Below are 17697 nucleotides of genomic sequence, written 5' to 3'. Positions count from 1 at the left end.
GTTCTGTGGAGCTTCACCTAGGTCATTGTATGTACCAACAGCTTGCTCCTTTTTGCTGTGGAGGAATAGTCCAATGTGTGGTTGTTCCACAGTTTGTTTAGTCACTTGTGCAAGGATGTCTAGATTGTCTCCAGTTTTTGCCTATTGTCAGTAAAGCTGCTGTAAACATTCGGGTACAGGTTTTTGTGTGAACACATTTTTCATTTTTTAAGGAGTAAATGCCCATGGATGCAACTGTAGGTCATATAGTAGTTGCATGTTTAATTTTTTTTTTTTAAGAAACCGCTAAAATGTTTTTCAGAGTAGTTGTACTATTTTACATTCCCACTAGCAATGTTTGAGTGGTCCAGTTTCTCCATGTCCTCGAGAGCATTTGGTGCTTTGACTATTTTTTGTTTTAGCCATTCTGATTAAGTGTGTAGTGATATCTCATTGGGGTTTTAATTGTCATTTCTCTAGTTGTTAATGATGTCAAGCATTTTCTCATATGCTTATTTGCCACCCTTATATCCTCTTTAGTGAAATATCTGTGACTTTTGCGCCATTTTCTAATTGGATTGTTTGTTCTTCTTTACTGTAGAGGTTTGAGAGTTCTCTGTATATTCTAGATACTAGTCCATTGTCAGGTATGTGGTTTGGAGACATTTTTTGCCACTCTGTAGCTTGTCTTTTCACCTTCTTCATATGGGTTTTTATGGAGCAAAGTATTTACTTTTGATGAAGTCCAGTGTATCAGTTTTTCCTTTTATGAGTTGAGGTTTTGGTGATAAGAACTCTTTGCCTAGCCATAGATCCTGATTTTCTCCTATTTTTTAAAAATTTTTATAGCTTTATATTTTACATAAGGTTGTGATCTATTTTCTAGTTAATTTTGGTATGAGGTGTGAGGTTTAGGTCACAGTTCATTTCTTTTCCTATTCTGTTTCACTAATCTGTGTAGCCATCCCTCCACCAATACCTGTAGCTATACATTAAGTCTTAAAATCAGGTAGAGTGATTTCTCCTACTTTTTTTTTTTCAAAATTGTTTCAGCTACTCTAGTTCCTTTGCTTTTCAATACAAATGTTAAAATAATTTTGTCTATATCCACAAAAGATCATGCTGAGATTTTGATAAGAACTTTAATAAACTCATATGTCAATTTGGGAAGGATTAACACCTTCCAATCTTTGAACACAATGTATTTCTCCATTTATTTAAAATCTCTGATTTCTTTTTTTTTTTTTTTTTTTTTTTTGAGATAGGGTCTTGTTCTGTCACCCAGGCTGGAGTGCAGTGGCATGAACATGGCTCATGTTATAGCTTCAGTCTCCTGGGCTCAAGCCATCTTCCCACCTCTGCCTCTCAAGTAGCTGGGACCACAGGTGCATGCCACTACACCGAGCTAATATTTTTTACTTTATTTTTTGTGGAGATGGGGTCTTGCCATGTTGCCCAGGCTGTTCAACTCCTAGGCTCAAGCAGTCCTCCTGCTTCAGTCTCCCGCTTCAGTCTCCCGAAGTGATGGGATTATAAGCATGAGCCACCACACCCAGCCAAATCTTTGTTTTCTTTCATCAACATCATGTACTCTTCGGCATACAAATGTTCTATGTGTTTTGTTAGATTTGTACCTAATTATTTCACTTTTTTGAGTGATTGTGATATTTTTCATTTCAATGTCCATATGTTCATCGCTAGTATATAGAAATATAATTTATTTTTATATGTTTAGCCTATATCCTATGACTTTGTTAAACTGTACTTATAGGAATGTTTTTGTAGATTCCTTGGGATTTTCTATATAGAGAGTATTGTTATCTGCAAATAAGGGCAGGTTCTCTTTTTTCTTTTCTAATCTTTATGCCTTTTTCCCCCCTTGCCTTATTGCACTGGCTAGAATTTCCAGCACTATGAAAGCAGACATCCTTACCTTGGTTTTGATATTAGGGAGAATATATTTAGCATTCCATCAAAAAGAATAAGGTTGACCAGGTTTTTAGATATTCTTTATGAAGTTGAAGAATTTCTGCTCTATTTCTTTTTCTTTTCTTTTTTTTTTTTTTGAGAATTTTTATCATAAGTGGATGTTGACTACTTTTTTTCTGAGTTCCTTTCTCAAGAATAGGCTGACTTTTAATGTTTTTTTCTGGATAGATTGATATGATCACATGATTTTTCTTATTGGAAAACAGAAAATGGTGGGTTACGTTGGTTGATTTTCAAATTTTGAGCCAGCCTTGCCTCTGTGGCATAAACCCCACTTGGTCATGGTATATAATTCTTTTTATATATTGCTGAATTATATTTGCTAATCTTTTTAAGGAAATTTTGCATCCATATTCATGAATATTGGACTCTAGTTTTGGTTTTCTGTACCACTGTCTTTGTCTGGTTTTAGTGATAATAATAGCTTCATAAAATGAATACTGAAGTGTTCTCTTCTATTTTGTAGATGAGATTGTGTAGAATTGCTGTTCATTCTTTAGATGTTTGATGGATTTCTCCAATGCAATCATCTGGGCCTGGAGGTTTCTCTTTTGGAATTTTTAAATTATGAATTCAATTTCATTAATAGTTAAAAGGGTATTCAAATGACCTATTTCATATTAAGTACATTTTGGTAGTTTGTGCTTTTTGTGGTATTGGACTACTACTTCTAAGTTGTCAGATTTATATTTATAGAATTGTTTGTAGTATTTCCTTATTCTTCTGATATCTTCAGGGTGTATAGAAAAGATCCCTGTTTCGTACTTGATATTGGTAGTTTGTGTCTTCTCTTTTTTAAGAACCAATTCTTTGTTTCATTGTTCTGTGTTTTTTTTCTTTTTGATAATTGTTTTGTTTTCAATTTCATTTATTTTAGTTCTTTTTTTAAATTTAATTTTAATTTTTACGTTTTTATGTTCTTTTTATGATTTCATCCCTTCTGCTTGTTTTTGGTTTATTTTACTTGCTTTGAGTTTTCCACCTGAGAGATTAGATTATTGATTTGAGACTTTTTCTCTTTTCTAATGTAAGCATTTAATGCCAGAAACTTGTCTCTCAGCATTGCTCTAGCTGTTTTGTAAATTTTGATATTTTTTATTTTTATGCTTTGATTCATGCAGAATTTAGAAGTGTGTTCTTTAGTTTCTAAATATTTGGAGTTTTACAATTATCTTTCTGTTGTTGATTTTCAGTCTCATTCCATTGTGGTCAAAAAACACGCTATATGATTTTAATTATTTTAAATGTCTAGAGGTTTCTTTTATGGCTCAAGATATGGTCTATCTTGATACATATTCTGTGATCAAATGAAAAGAAAGTGAGTCATTCTTACATTCTGTCTGCTGTCATTGCATGGTATATTCTGTACAATGTCAACTAGATCAAATTGGTTGGTGGTGTTGAGTTCTTTTGTATTCTTTCTGATTTTTTTCTTCTGTCAATTGTTGAGAGAGAGGTGTTGAAATCTCTAATTATAACTGAATTTGTTTGTTTGCCTTTTCAGTACTATTAGCTTTTGCTTCACATATTTTGCAGTTCTATTATTTGGTATATGCTCATTCAGGATTGCTATGTCTTTTTGGTGAGTCAGCATGTTTATGATCACTTTATGTCTGTCTCTGGTAATTTTTTTTGCTCCAAAGTCTACTTTATCTGATATTAATATAGCTACACCTGCTTTCCTTTGATTATTGTTTGCATGATATGCCTTTTTCTATTAATTTCAACTTGCCTATATTCTGTTTGAAGTGAGTTGTAGACAGCATATAGTTGAGTCATGTTTTAAACCCAATTTGGCAACTGTCTTTTAATTGTATTTAGATCACTCACATTTAATTATTGATGTTAAGTCTTTTATGTTTTCTGTTTGTTCTGCTTTTCATTTCTTGATTTGCTTTTTTTCTGCCATCCTATGGATACCCGAACATTTTTCAGAATTTCATTTGTTTTTGAGAATATCTCTCTATATAGCTTTTTTAGTGGTTGCTGTAAGTTGTATGTTATATGTGCATAACATCACAGTTTACTGGTGTCACCAGTTCAAGTAAAGTGTAGAAACCTTGCCTCCCTTTATTATTCTTTACCATCTCCTTTTTATAATTGTCTCAAACTTTTCCTTTACATACATACATCTAGAACCATATTAGACAATTTTATGATTTTTGATTCAAATGTCAAACATAATTTAGAACACTCAAGAGAAGGAAAGCTTATTGTATTTACCTATATCTTTGTTAAATGTGTTTTTTTTTTCTTTCTGATGTTCCAAGATCATCTCTTTTATCATTTCTTTTTTGTTTAGATAACTTCCTTTAGTCATTCTATGAAGATAGGTCTGCTGGTGACAAATTTTCTTATTTTCCCTTCTTCTTAGAATATCTGGATTTCCTCTTCATTCCTGAAGAATATTTTCACTGGTTGACAATTTTTTTCTTTTAGCCCTTGAACAATACTGTGTCTCTTTCATCTGGCATCCATGGTTTCTGATGCTGTCAATCACATTTTCTCTCCTGTAGGTAAGGCATAAAATGTTCATTGATGCTTTCAAATTTTTGTTTTTAGCTATGCTAGTTTAATTATGAAGTATTTTGGCATGGATTTCCTTGAATTTATCCTGTTTGGGGTCTGCTCAGCTTCTTGAACCTTGTTATCCAAATCCTGCCAAATTTGCGAGCTTTTAGTCATTACTTCTTCAGGTATGTTTTTAGCCTCACCCTCTTTCTCTTCTCTTTCCAGGACTCTGATGACATGAATATTGGATCTTTTATTATATTCCAGCAGACCTTTGGAGCTCTGTTTACTTTTCTTTTTCAGTATTTTTTCTCTGCTATTGGGTAAATTTTATTGTTCTATCTTCCAGTTCACTGATTCTTTCCTGTGTTGTTTTCATTCTGCTGTTGAGCACATCCACTGAGTTTCTATTTTAGTTATTGTATTTTTCAGTTCTAAAATTTCCATTGGGTTCTTTATATCATCTACTTCTTTGCTGAGACTTTCATTTTTCATTGGTTTTATGTGTATTCATAATTCCTTATTGAAGCATTTTTATCATGGCTGCTTTAAAATCACTGCCAGTTAATTCTATCATCTCTGACATCTTGGTTTTGGCATCTGTTGATTGTCTTATTCATTTTGACATTTTCCTGATTCTTGGTATGACAAGGGATTTTCAAATGAAAGTTGGATATTTTTGTATTATGTTGTGAGAATCTGGATCTTCTGTTTTAACTTGGCTTCTCTGATACTACTACAAGAAGGGACAGGGTTGGGGGTAGATGGGCATCATCTTGTTACTGGTGGAGGTAGAAGTCACGGTTCCCCCTTGGTCTCCATTAATACCCAAGTTGGGTGGAGGAGCTCCTCATTACTGCTATGTAGGGGTGGGAGGTGTAGCTTCCTACATGGTGTCCACTGGCACTGTGATATATGGCAGTGGTCTTGTTACCACTGGGCAATGGTGAAAGTCTGGAATCTCCAGTAGGCCTGCTCTGACACTGCCCCAGTAGGGAGGGAGTGGTTGTCTGGGCACTGCCAGGTTGGGATACAAGTCCAGGAATCTCATGTAGTTTTCACTGACACTGCAGGGAAGGCCTTGTAACTGTGGTTGGTGGGGATGAAAGTCCTGGCTCCTTGCTTGATCTTCTCTGGTACTGCCCCAGTCAAGGAGTGGTACCTGGTTACATCCTTGAGGGAGTGAAAGTTTAGGTTTTTCTCTTGACCTTTGCTGGCATGGGTGAGATTTGGGCTGCTGTTTTATTCTGTGGTATTTACCTGGAATAGAGCTATTATTATCTAAAAGTTTTCTGTCTTTCTAAGTTGCTTAGTCCTTTCATTAGAGCAGCTTTTTTTTGGGTGTGTGTCTGTTGGTGTACTGGATTGCTGGCTTCTTCAGCTCCAAGTCTAGGGATTATGAAGCAAAAAGAAGAAAGGAACTTAACCACTGTGTTGGTGTTGTTTCTTGGGTCCTGAGGTCCCTAGCTGGTCTGCCTTCTTCTCTCCACTTTTCAGTCTTATGCTTGTTTTATATATAATGCCCACGGTTTTTGGTCGTACCTAGCAGGAGGAATAGGGACATCTACTCCATTATCGCAGAAGTGGCAGGCTCCTCAGTTACTTTTTAATTGACAAATTATCTGTACATTTTCATAACATATTTTGAATATGACTTTCATTTGCTACATGACTGCTGGTTTTAATTGTTCTCCTTTACAAATTTTATGTGATTCTTCATAGTTTGATATTTAATTTTAACTATCTTGCTGTAGATATTTTTTAATGTAATCACCCCTAAACCTTTTTTTGCACATAACCCCAAACTGACAATCTCTTAGAAGAAGGCCCAATTAGCACATTTTTAAAATCCTCTCTACAGAGAGTTAGATTGGTGTATACATATGGTTCAGGCATATGTACAGGGTTAAGTAATCATAAATGTTTTCTCATAGAATACTAGTGCTACTAGAAAATTAACTGAACATACATGCAGTAGATGTGTCATCAATGGTTATAGCAACTCTTCTTCATTGATGCTGTTGTGTGTTAAATTATTCCCAAATGGTTGCTGAAATAACTATAGAGGTTTGGGTGAATTATTTTTGTTTTCCAGAGTGCCTTGCATAGCATTAGGAAAGAAATTCTTATTACTCTTATGTTTCTTGGTGCCATGAGATGTGAGAGAATAGTGTCATGTTTGATCCTTCTGGTTACTGTGTTTGAATGACATTTGTACTGGCTGCTAACGTTAACGTGTGTGGTAGGGAAAGCCATTGTTTAACTCATAGAAATGATTTTTAAGTTGGGTGGGGTATTTTAAAACTGGCACATTTTGGAAAATGTGGGGTCTTGTTTCTATCCTCAAATTACAGTATTTTACTAAATTCAAATGCTTTTCTCCAACTAATTGAGTATCTGAGAGAATGGTCATTTTGAATAAGTGCATCTTTCGACAAAATTGTTAAATGACCCTTTTTTGGCAGAATCAGAAAACATTTATCTAGAATGAAAAAGAGTACAACAAGAATTAACTGCTGGCATGTAGGCAAGTATGTGTGTGTGTGTGGTTTTGAAAGTGATAAATTGTCCACAACTTGCTAGAAATGGAACAAATGGAAATGATTAAAAATGGCTGATAAAACTTATCTGTAAAATACTTTATCTTTGTGCTGTACATTTGTACTGTGTTAAAGGCTAAGAAGTAATTATAATAAACTCTTATAGTCTTGCCTTTTAAAAACTGATTGTCATTTTCTCAAACTGTGACTCACAGGGTGCCGGTATAGAAATCTACCCTGGGAGTCAGTGCACCCTGAGTGACAATGGGATCCACCACTGCAAAGAAGGGATCTTCATTAAGGTGAGCATTGGCCAAAACACCCACTTTTCAATGGATAGAATGGCTTCACCTACAAATTATGCTTCATTAAATTGTTGGGTTCTATTTTCTGGTTTTGAAAAGCATAAACAGTATACACATTTCGATAATATCAGTAGTCAGTGATTGGAATCTCTTGTGATAATGCTTTGTTACCTATAGATCTACAGAAATGACAGAGGAAATCTGTGTCACTAAGGGCTCAGACTGTGCTACAACATAGAACTAAGCATAGCTTTTCCCCTTTATTTTTAGAATAGCGTGAATAAAGATTTTTAAAGCAGGAAATGTTGAATATGACAGTTCCTAAAACGTTTGTTTTCGTTGTCACAGGACTTCTTAGATGAACATTGTGACATTCCCAAGATATCCATGGTGAATAATATAATACATAATAATGAAGGTTATGGTGCTGTCTTGGTGAAACCTACAGTCTTCTCTGACTTGCAAGAAAATGCTAAAGATGGAACTGAAAGTATGTTATATTTAGTAATTTTTAATATATAAATCCAGACATAATTTATTTCTGCATTAAATGCTGATTAAGGATCTGAGTCTTCCTCTCTTCCTTCAAAAAGGTTGTTGGGATATGCATGGGCATGGAGAGAGAGAAGGTTGATAAAGCCATAACATTATAGAATGTGAAAGGAACTTTCAAGGTCAACTAGTTCAAATGTCATTCAAAGTCTTGATGTTGTGGTTTATGCACAGTTCCCTTCTTATCATACTTAGCTTTCAATGAGGGTGGATGTGTGATATCAACAGGGGCTGTGTGACAGCAATGGTGGGTGTGTGATGCTATGGTGGGTGTGTGACAGCAACAGTGGGTGCATGACAGCAAAGGTGGCTCCTCCTGGCATTTATTAAGGCTGGAGGCAGTGACATAAAAGTGCCAGGTTGAAGGCTGCATTTCCTGGAGGGGATAGTGGAGTTCACCTCTGTTTTTACTGGTAGAAGTAAATGCATTCCTGTCACCTGCCTTTCTTGGCAGCAAAGGGGAGCTAACTCAGTGGAAATTTGTGAACTTCAAGCTATGATGTAGATCACTATTAAGTCTCGTCATAGAGAAGGATTAAGCATTGATGTAGGTGAGGAAAGTTTAAAGCAGTTTATTTATTTCATCAGCTTTTTCAGGTTGAAAGAGGAGTTAAAGGGTAGTCCTTGTCATTCTTCAGGATCCGCTCCAGTTACATCTCTGCAAGTTCTTTATTTCTTCACAAGTCTCACAAAAGTGAAATCAAGGTGTCAGCTGGGCAGGACTCATCTGAAAGCTCTGGCAGCAGAATCTGCCTCCAAATGCATTCATGTCATTCACTGGCAGAATTCATTCCTTTAGCTCATGGGTCTGAAGTCTCCATTTTCTTGCTGGCTGCTGGCTGTTTGCTGGGGCTGGCACTCAGCTCCTAGAGGCTGCTCTCAGGTTCTTGCCTCATGGCATCCCTATCTCAGCAACAGAGAACATCCCTCAAGGAAAATCTTTCATGCCCTGAATTTCTCTGACTTCCTGTTTTGCAACCAGCTGGAGATAACTGATTAGCAATCTTAATTACATTGTAAAATTACAATGCAAAATTCTTCTGCCATTTAATAGCCATGAAAGTAATACCAGGGGGTGGGGATCATGGGGCCTATCTAGAATTAGCTGCTAGACTGGGACTTCATTTAGAAAAGTGGCACTATCTTATCAGTCTGTGCATCCTACCTCCTAACGCAGTGCTTAGCAGATAGTAACTATCCAGGAAATGTCTGTTAAGTAAAAGTAATTCTGGGATGAAAAGGGTAAAGGAAGAGTTCAAAATTGGTGATCCTGAATGAGGGTCAGGGAACCTTGGCATAGAAAGCAAGGCAGCTGCTCATTGAGAATCTTATGGCAAACAATTTGTAAAATCCAGTTAGAGGACAGCAGAAATCATTTGCCAAAAAAAACTTGAAAGCTCTAACAGACTGTGTAGAAATATATGTTTTAGTTGGGTTAGCTTGTATATTTAACTTTGTTATTATTTGTTTGTTTCTCCAGAAAATAAAGCACTTAAAATTCAGACAGGTGGAGAGGCAGATGTGGCTGAAAGAGTGGATCTAGAAGAGCTGATTCAGTGTGCAACTGGTAAAATGGAGCTTTATGCAAGAACTGACCCTTCTGAGCAAGTCGAGGGAAAATTGTAAATGAACTAATTGCTGCCTCCACACAAAAAGGCCAGATGAAGAAGAACAGGTTGAGTGAACTGGGGTCACGCAAGCTGATGACAACTTAATGTCACAGGAGATGTTTGTTGGGATTGTGGGGAACCAGTTCAAGTGGAGTGGGAAAGGTAGTTTTGGCACATTTCTTTTCTGACCACAGGGATGTAAGTAGATAGCAAAATACTGGATTTTGCACATGCTGCCATAAGAATCACTGTTGCCATTGTAGTTTGCTGTAATATCTGTATTTTATATTTGATTATTTGGGCTTGAGTGAAAGGTAGATTTATTTCCATTTGCAGATGTTGCACATAAAACACTCCCCTTTATAAGAAAGATCATAAACACATATAAAATAGAAAATATTTGGAGATTGCTTATCTGAAAGTCTTGCTTTCTTATACACATGGTTCTCTCATATTAAGCCTGGTAGTAACTTTTTAGTGTAATTACCTTTAGCACTTCAAAGACGAGGAAGAAAGGAAGGGAATGCAAGACTAGTGCATAAAAATGCAATAGATGTCATATGTATAGCGTTCTTCTTAGAGTTGCCTTTTCATCCCAATTACAGTGAGTCTGACTTCCATGCTGTATTTGCATAATACTTGTCTTAAAATAAAAGCTTTTGTGATTGGGAATGTATCTGCCTAATCAGACTTATTATTGAGACTGTCAATGGGATACGTTTTTCTGTTGAGCTATGCAGTCATCAAAACAGCGATAGACAGCACAGGAGGTTTGAAGCAGAAATGAAATGTGTTATTCAGAGCCAATGTTGTAAATAGAGTATTTTCACTATTGCTGAATGTGAATGATTAAAAACAACGTATTTTTCAGGCCAAGCAGTGGCTCACACTTGTAATCGCAGCACTTTGGGATGCTGAGGCAGGAGGATCACTTGAGCCCAGGAGTTTGAGACTAGCTTGGGCAACATAGTGAGACCCTGTCTCTACTAAAAATAAATTAAAAAAAAAATAGCTGGGTGTGGTGGTGCATGCATGTAGTTCCAGCTACTCAGGAGGCTGAGGCTGGAGGATCCTTTAGCCCAGGAGGTTGAGGCTGCAGTGAGGTGTGATTGCACCACCACATTCCAGCCTGGGCGACAGAGCGAGACCCTGTCTCAAAAGAAAGTATTTTTCTCTTACCATTACAGTATTCTGATTATAATACTGACACAGTCAAAATGATTAACTGTACAACCTGTATCTGCTGTGTGTTCTTGGTATCATATTGTAAAACACAGCTTTTAAAAATATTCGTATTTTAAAAACTGTGTGTGACATTAATATGCCTAATTATTAACATTATAGTGATGAAATAACAAAATTGAATCCTGTTATATCTTTTCAAACCCACGATGGGCCATAGTGTCGGTGTCGCATATGTGATCCATTGAAGAACACATGGTATTTTGGTATCTGTTTTTATGCTTTAGAAAGAGTACTACATTTTTTCCCATGAAGTGCGGTTATATTTGTTTCCTAAATTTGAGTGAAAAATAATTCTTATTTTTTGGATGCTACTAAATGTAGGATTTGTGTTAAATTTATTATTTGATCATTGAAAGGTATTTTTACTTTTTAAAAATCTTATCGCAAAGAGGTTTAAAAAGTAATGTTCATTTCTGCATCAGTTTCAGCCAAATGTTGATATTAAAACCTATTCTTTTTTAAAATTTTTGCCTCTAGATGTGATGCCTTAAGATAAATACCACTTATTCAACTTAAAAAAAAAATCACTTTTTTTTTTTTTGAGATGGAGTCTTGCTCTGTCACCCAGGCTGGAGTGCAGTAGTGCTATCTCAGCTCACTGCAACCTCCGCCTCCTGAGTTCAAGCAATTTTCCTGCCTCAGCCTCCTGAGTAGCTGGGATTACAGGTTCATTCCACCATGCTCAGCTAATTATTTTTGTATTAATTTTAATTTAATTTTATTTTAGTTTGTTTTTGAGATGGAGCTTTGCTTTGTCACCCATGCTGGAGTGCAGTGGCATGATCTCGGCTCATTGCAACCTGAGTCTCCTGGGTTCAAAAGTGATTCCATGCCTCAGCCTCCCAAGTAGCTGGGATTACAGGCACCTGCCACCATGCCTGGCTAATTTTTGTATTTTTAGTAGAGACGGGGTTTCACCATGTTGGCCAGGTTGGTCTCAAACTCCTGACCTCAAGTGATCCACCCACCTCGGCCTCCCAAAGTGCTGGGATTACAGGCGTGTTCCTGACCTCAAGTGGGTCCACCCACCTCAGCCTCCCAAATCACATTGGTTTTTCCATTGAATTTCTACTTTATCTTGGTTTAGGTTTTGTAGATAAGTTTAGTAACATTAATACCTTCCTTGTTCCTTTTTATAACATAGAGTTTTTCAGATTTCATTTCTATTTTAGTTTAAATCTAAGCTTATATTAATTTTTACTCACATAACTCGTTACAATGAGCAGGCCTACTTTGTTCTTATTTAAGTTATATGCAGTACATTTTGCCTCAATTATGGAGAGTTAAACATCTCCAGGGGTATAGCATAGGGAATTTAGGGAGTGCCCTGGAGGGGTATGGATTTGATATTTGAGATTAAAACACTGATGTGGAAAAAGGAGAGACTTCTGTGTTGACTAATTGTGTGTCCTGTCCTTATGGTCCACACTTAGTGTGACCTTGAATTTACGGCAGGTAGCAAAATTCTATACCTTGATCTGAGTATTTTATTTCAGCTTCTTTAGATGTATTTCTCTTCCTCAGTTTCTTGTTGTATTATTGCACCATAGATACTAACATGAATATATTTTTAAAAACTGCCCAGAGATCATTTGATCTCAAGTGTATATACTTCACTTTTGTGGAGTTATAGAAGGATGGTGAAATAACCATTTTCTGGATTTTGCTTTTCAGAGGGAGATTGAAGAAAGTTCAATAAAACACTGATGAGCTCATAAGAACCGTGTCATTCATGTTTCTTTGTAATTCAGTTTGCTGTTTTTACTCATTCCTTTCTGGGAAGTACATTCCACAGGCTTCTATGGAAATTAAGTTGAAATAAATTTTGATAATTGGGCTTTGATGCAAAATTTATGCATAGCATTTAATTTTATAACATTTTGTTTTATTCTGTGATTAAATATGTGTGTTTTAAAGTCTTATATGTGTTGAAGTGAACATTCTCCTCTTTTTCCTCACTATTCAATAGAAAAATATACATTTTTTAAAAACAACAAAACAGGCATAATGTAACAACACTCTGAAAATTGCTGTTGCTATTTTCCCTTAATACATTGTAGAAAAATATATCTGTACATACAAATCCACCTTATTCTTTTGATAGTTGTGTTACAGTCCATTGCCAGAATTCCTTCAGTTATAAGTGATAGAAACTCAACTGAGAAAGGCTGTATGAGAGTTGGTTCCTGGAACTAAACATCTAAGGATAAGAGCTTGATTATATTTCTTACTTTTATAAGGTTTCTTGACAGTATGAGTTCTCTTTTCTTTCTTTTCTTTTCTTTTTTTCTTTTTTCTTTTTTTTCTGAGATGGAGTCTTGCTCTGTTACCCAGGTTGGAAGGCAATGGCGTGATCTTGGCTCACCGCAACTGCTGCCTCCCAGTTTCAAGCAATTATCCTGCCTTAGCTTCCTGAGTAGCTGGGAGTACAGGTGCATGCTACCATGCCTGGCTAATTCTTGTATTTTTTTAGTAGAGACAGGCTTTTGCCATGTTGGCCAGGCTGCTCTCGAACTCCTAACCTTAGATGATCCACTCACCTTGGCCTCCCAAAGTCCTGGGATTACAGGTGTGAGTCACCACACCCCACCAGTATGAGTTCTTCCATGTAGTTAAAGGGAACAAGTAAGAGTGAATACTTTACCAATTTCTTACACATATAGGGTGTTTAGCCAGTGTGAATACTTTAATGTCTTCTAAGAGAACACGGAAAAACAAATCTTTCCTATATTCCTACATTCATAGAGTTTCTCTCCAGTATGAGTTGTTTCATGGTTATGCAGGTGACTGGAATGAGTGAAGCCCTTACCACATTTCTTATATTTGTATGGCTTCACACCAGTATGAATTATTTTATGGTAATGGAGGGAGCTGAAGTATCTGAAGGTTTTATCTCATTAATTACATTCATAGAGTTTCTCCCTAGTATGAGTTTAATTATGATTATGAAGGTATCTGGAATGAGCAAAGCCTTAACACATTCCTTATATTGATAGGGTTTTGTTATAGTTCACAGTTATAAAGGGAACTGAAATATCTGAAAGCTTTACCACATTTCTTACATTTATAGAATTTTTCTCCAGTGTGAATCTTTTCATGTATTTTAAGAGACAAAGGAAAAATGGATCTTTTCCTACATTCCCTATATTCACAGTCTTTTGCTGCTGTGAATTCTTTCATGTATTTGACAGGACCTGGAAAAACTGAAGGCTTTCCACATTGATTTCATGTACAGGGTTTCTCTTCAGTGTGAGTTCTCTCACGGATTTGCAATGAATTAGGGAAATCAAAGGCTTTCCCACATACTGTACATTTATAATATCAACTTCCAGTGTGTGTTACCACGTGTCCTTGGACACTGGTGAGAAATGAAGGCTTTTCCACATTGTTTACATGTGTATGTCTTCTCTCTGCATTCGTCACACTCTGATTTTTGTCCAGAATTAGGTATGATATGCCTCCAAAGGGAAGAATGGCAGGTGAAGGTGTTTCTACACACACTGCTTTTACATGGCTTTGAGGCAGGAAATTAAAAAGAAGAAAATAAAATAAGAAAATAAAAAGAAAAAGAAAATAAGAAAGAAAAATAAAAGAGAAATGTAAAAATAAAAAGAGAAATAAAAAGAGAAAAACAAGCTTAAAAAAAAAACAAGCTTCTGTATTAGGTTGACTCATCCTAAAAGCAGTAACAGGCAAACTCCAGACCCAGGCAAAGTCTCGATAACATTATCTAAGAAGCCAGGGCTCCAAGAAATGTGCTCTGGAGAGTCTCCCAGCACTCTCTCAATATAAGGAGAAGAAAAACAAATTGTTTTTATTTTCCTTTCCCCTATAGTATGAGAAAATTTATGAGTTTATAGATTCCTGTTTTCTGTAACTACTAACTGCAAGTATTCTGTTTTTCATCTAAGCAGCACAGTGAAGGTCATAAGACATGCCTGAGCAGGCCTGGATTGCAGCCATCTAGGCACTATAGTGAAGGTTATAAGATAAGCTCGTGCAAGGGACTTGAGTAAACCTAGATAACAGCCATCTAGGCCGCATAGCAAGAGTCACATGTAATTCTGAGTTATGAACCTGTCACAGCTTGATTAACTGCCTTTGTTCTGCTTCTGTACACTCGCTTTTGCTCCACTACACTTCATGCCACTGTAAGCTTGCTTCAAACTAGCCAACCCCCTTTTAGAAGTGTGTATAAAATTCAAGTCCTGTCTTTGTTCTAGGCCCAATCCCTTGATATTAATCCCCTAGGTCTGAGTGCACTCAATAAAATCCTCCTATTCTACCTATTGATCTCTCCAATCTCCTGATTCTCACAACAGCTTTACTCCAGTAGGAATTTTCTTGTTCAGATTAAGATTTGGAATCTGGCTGAACATTTCTCCATGCTGACTACCTTCTTTACTTTCACACAGTCTTGCTACCATATGACTTCTTTGATTTCTCCAAGAATTTTTGTACTAATCCTTAGTGGTCTGGTTTTCTCATTTGTTTCCTATAGAGGCTATGTTTCTAAAAGTTTCCCACATCACATTCCCTATAGAGACCCTTTTGGGAAGGATCCAGCAAAGCCCACCCCTCCAGGGTGAAGTTACACCCACATCCTCAAAGGCCACTAGTCAATTTCCCAGCTTCTGCAGTATCTGAATGGTCTCCCAACAGATCTCCCAGTACCTACAGGTCACAGGATGATGGAAGCCCCAGAGGAGCCTCTGGGAGTCTTTTGGAACAGAGGAGACCAATAAGTGAATAGGGGCCTAATCTGCTTTCTATCTGTATGGATTTGCCTATTCGTGATATAGCATATAAATGGAATTATGCAATATGTACCCCTCTATGCCTGGCTTCTTTCAGTTAGCATAATATATTGGAGGTTCTTCCAAGTTGTAGCAATCTACATTGATTCCATAGCCAGGCATGAGTACTTTCTTTTTATGGCCTAGTACTATTCCACTTATGTACATACAACAATTTATTTATTCCTCTATTTATCCATTGATAGATATTTGGGTTGTTCCCATCTTTTCACTGTTATGGAAAATGCTGCTTTAGGGAGTATAATTTTAAAGTTTTCTGCCTTTCCAACTGACAAAGATTAAAAATATTTACATTTTAAATTGCTTTGAATGTTATAAGATTTATTATTTGTACCAGTCACCAGTAAATATGTTCATGGATACTCAGATTCCAGTAGGAATTTTCTTGTTCAGATTAAGATTTGGAATCTGGCTGAACAAGATTGTGGACAAGAGCAGCCATTTTGATGATGGCCATCAACCAGTGAATCTAAATATGTGCTGGGAACTTTTTGTCTGATCCTGTGTTAAGTTCTGTAGATGGTGGGACTTCCAAAATAAGCATAAAGAAGAGTTGTTTATTACTTTACCCCACCCATTGCCCCAGCTCTAGAACCATTTATTCTGCAGAATTGCATGGGATACAAGAAATATGAGTTTCTTTTTAAGCTATTTTTTATGAACCTCTTGATTTTTAAACATCTTTTATGAGGCAAATGATCTTTTAATGCATTATCACAGTGGCTGAAATCCCACAAAATTTCTTAGCCTCAAATTTGCTAGCCTGCTCCAGAACCATTTATTCTCCAGAATTACATGGGGTACAAGAAATCTGAGTTTGACTTGTTTTTAAGCTATTGATTATGAACCTCTTGATTTTAAACATATCTTATGAGGCAAATGATCCTCTCATGCATTATCACAGTGGTTGCAATCCCACAAAATTTCTTAGCCTCAAATTTGCTAGACAGAATAGCCTTTAGCCATTATCACATTTGCAGATTTCTGGGCAGCCGTATTTCCAATGTTTACTTTCCATGCGTTAATGGAAGTTGTAAGCTGCTTCTTAAAAATTTATTTTAGGCTGGCTGTGGTGGCTCCTGCCTGTAATCCCAGCACTTTGGGAGGCTGAGGTGGGAAGATCGCTTGGGGCTAGGAGTTTGAGACCAGCTAGAGCAACACAGCAAGACCTCATCTCTAAAAAATTTTAGAAATTAGGAAGGCGTGGTGGCACACATCTGTGGTTCCAGCTACTCAGAAGGTAGAAGTAGGAAGATTGCTTGAACCCAGCAGTTAAAGGCTGCAGTGAACTATGATTGCACCACTGTACTCCAGCCCGGGTGACAAAGTGAGGCCCTGTCTCTTAAAAAAAAAAATCGCAGGCTGGACATGGTGGCTCATGCCTGTAATCCCAGCACTTTGGGAGGCTGAGGCAGGAGAATCACTTGAATCCAGGAGGTGGAGGTTATGGTGAGCTGAGATTGTGCTTTTGCACTCCACCCTGGGAAACAAGAGTGACACTCCATCTAAAAAAATAAATAAATAAAAGCAATTAGGATTACATTTAAAATCTTATTATGTGGTGGTTTTCTTTCCTCTCCTCTCCTCCTTTCCCCTCCCCTCCCCTCTCTTCTCTTCTTTTCTATTCTCTTTTTTTTGAGACATAGTCTTGCTCTGTCACCCAGGCTGGAGTGCAGTGGAGCAATCTCGGCTCACTGCAACCTCTGCATTCCGGGTTCAGGTGATTCTCCTGCCTCAGATCCTGAGTAGCTGGAACTACATGTGCATGCTACCACACCCAGCTATTTTTTTTTTTTTTTTTGGTATTTTTAGTAGGGACGGGGTTTCACCATGTTAGCCAGGATGGTCTCAATCTCCTGACCTCGTGACCCCCTGCCTCAGCCTCCCAAAGTGTTAGGATTACAGATGTGAACCACCGCGCCTGGCCTGGTTTTCTTTTACATAAGCCTCTTCCTTTGTTGAAACCGTAAGATCTTCCTCACAGTGGAGAAATCCGAAAGCTCCCAGCAGCCAGCAATGAATGAAAGGTGGGGGCAGGGCTGCCAGCAGGGCGGGGCCTAGTGAGCCACGTGCCTAGGCTCCCACATCACAATGGAGGCGGGGGCGCGTGGAAGGAACTCTGGGCCTGATTGGTTCCTGAGAACCAGGA

The 17697-nt window shown here is 37.1% G+C and overlaps 1 pseudogene; it reads left to right on the top strand.

Moving 5' to 3' along the window:
- The window catches only part of LOC129015878 (vacuolar protein sorting-associated protein 35-like), an 89121-nt pseudogene that overhangs the window by 19629 nt on the left and 51795 nt on the right, over positions 1-17697 (top strand).

This window comes from Pongo pygmaeus, chromosome 18 (genome assembly GCF_028885625.2).
Source record: "Pongo pygmaeus isolate AG05252 chromosome 18, NHGRI_mPonPyg2-v2.0_pri, whole genome shotgun sequence".
NCBI lineage: Eukaryota > Metazoa > Chordata > Mammalia > Primates > Hominidae > Pongo > Pongo pygmaeus.
This window is presented reverse-complemented; position numbering and strand designations above follow the sequence as displayed.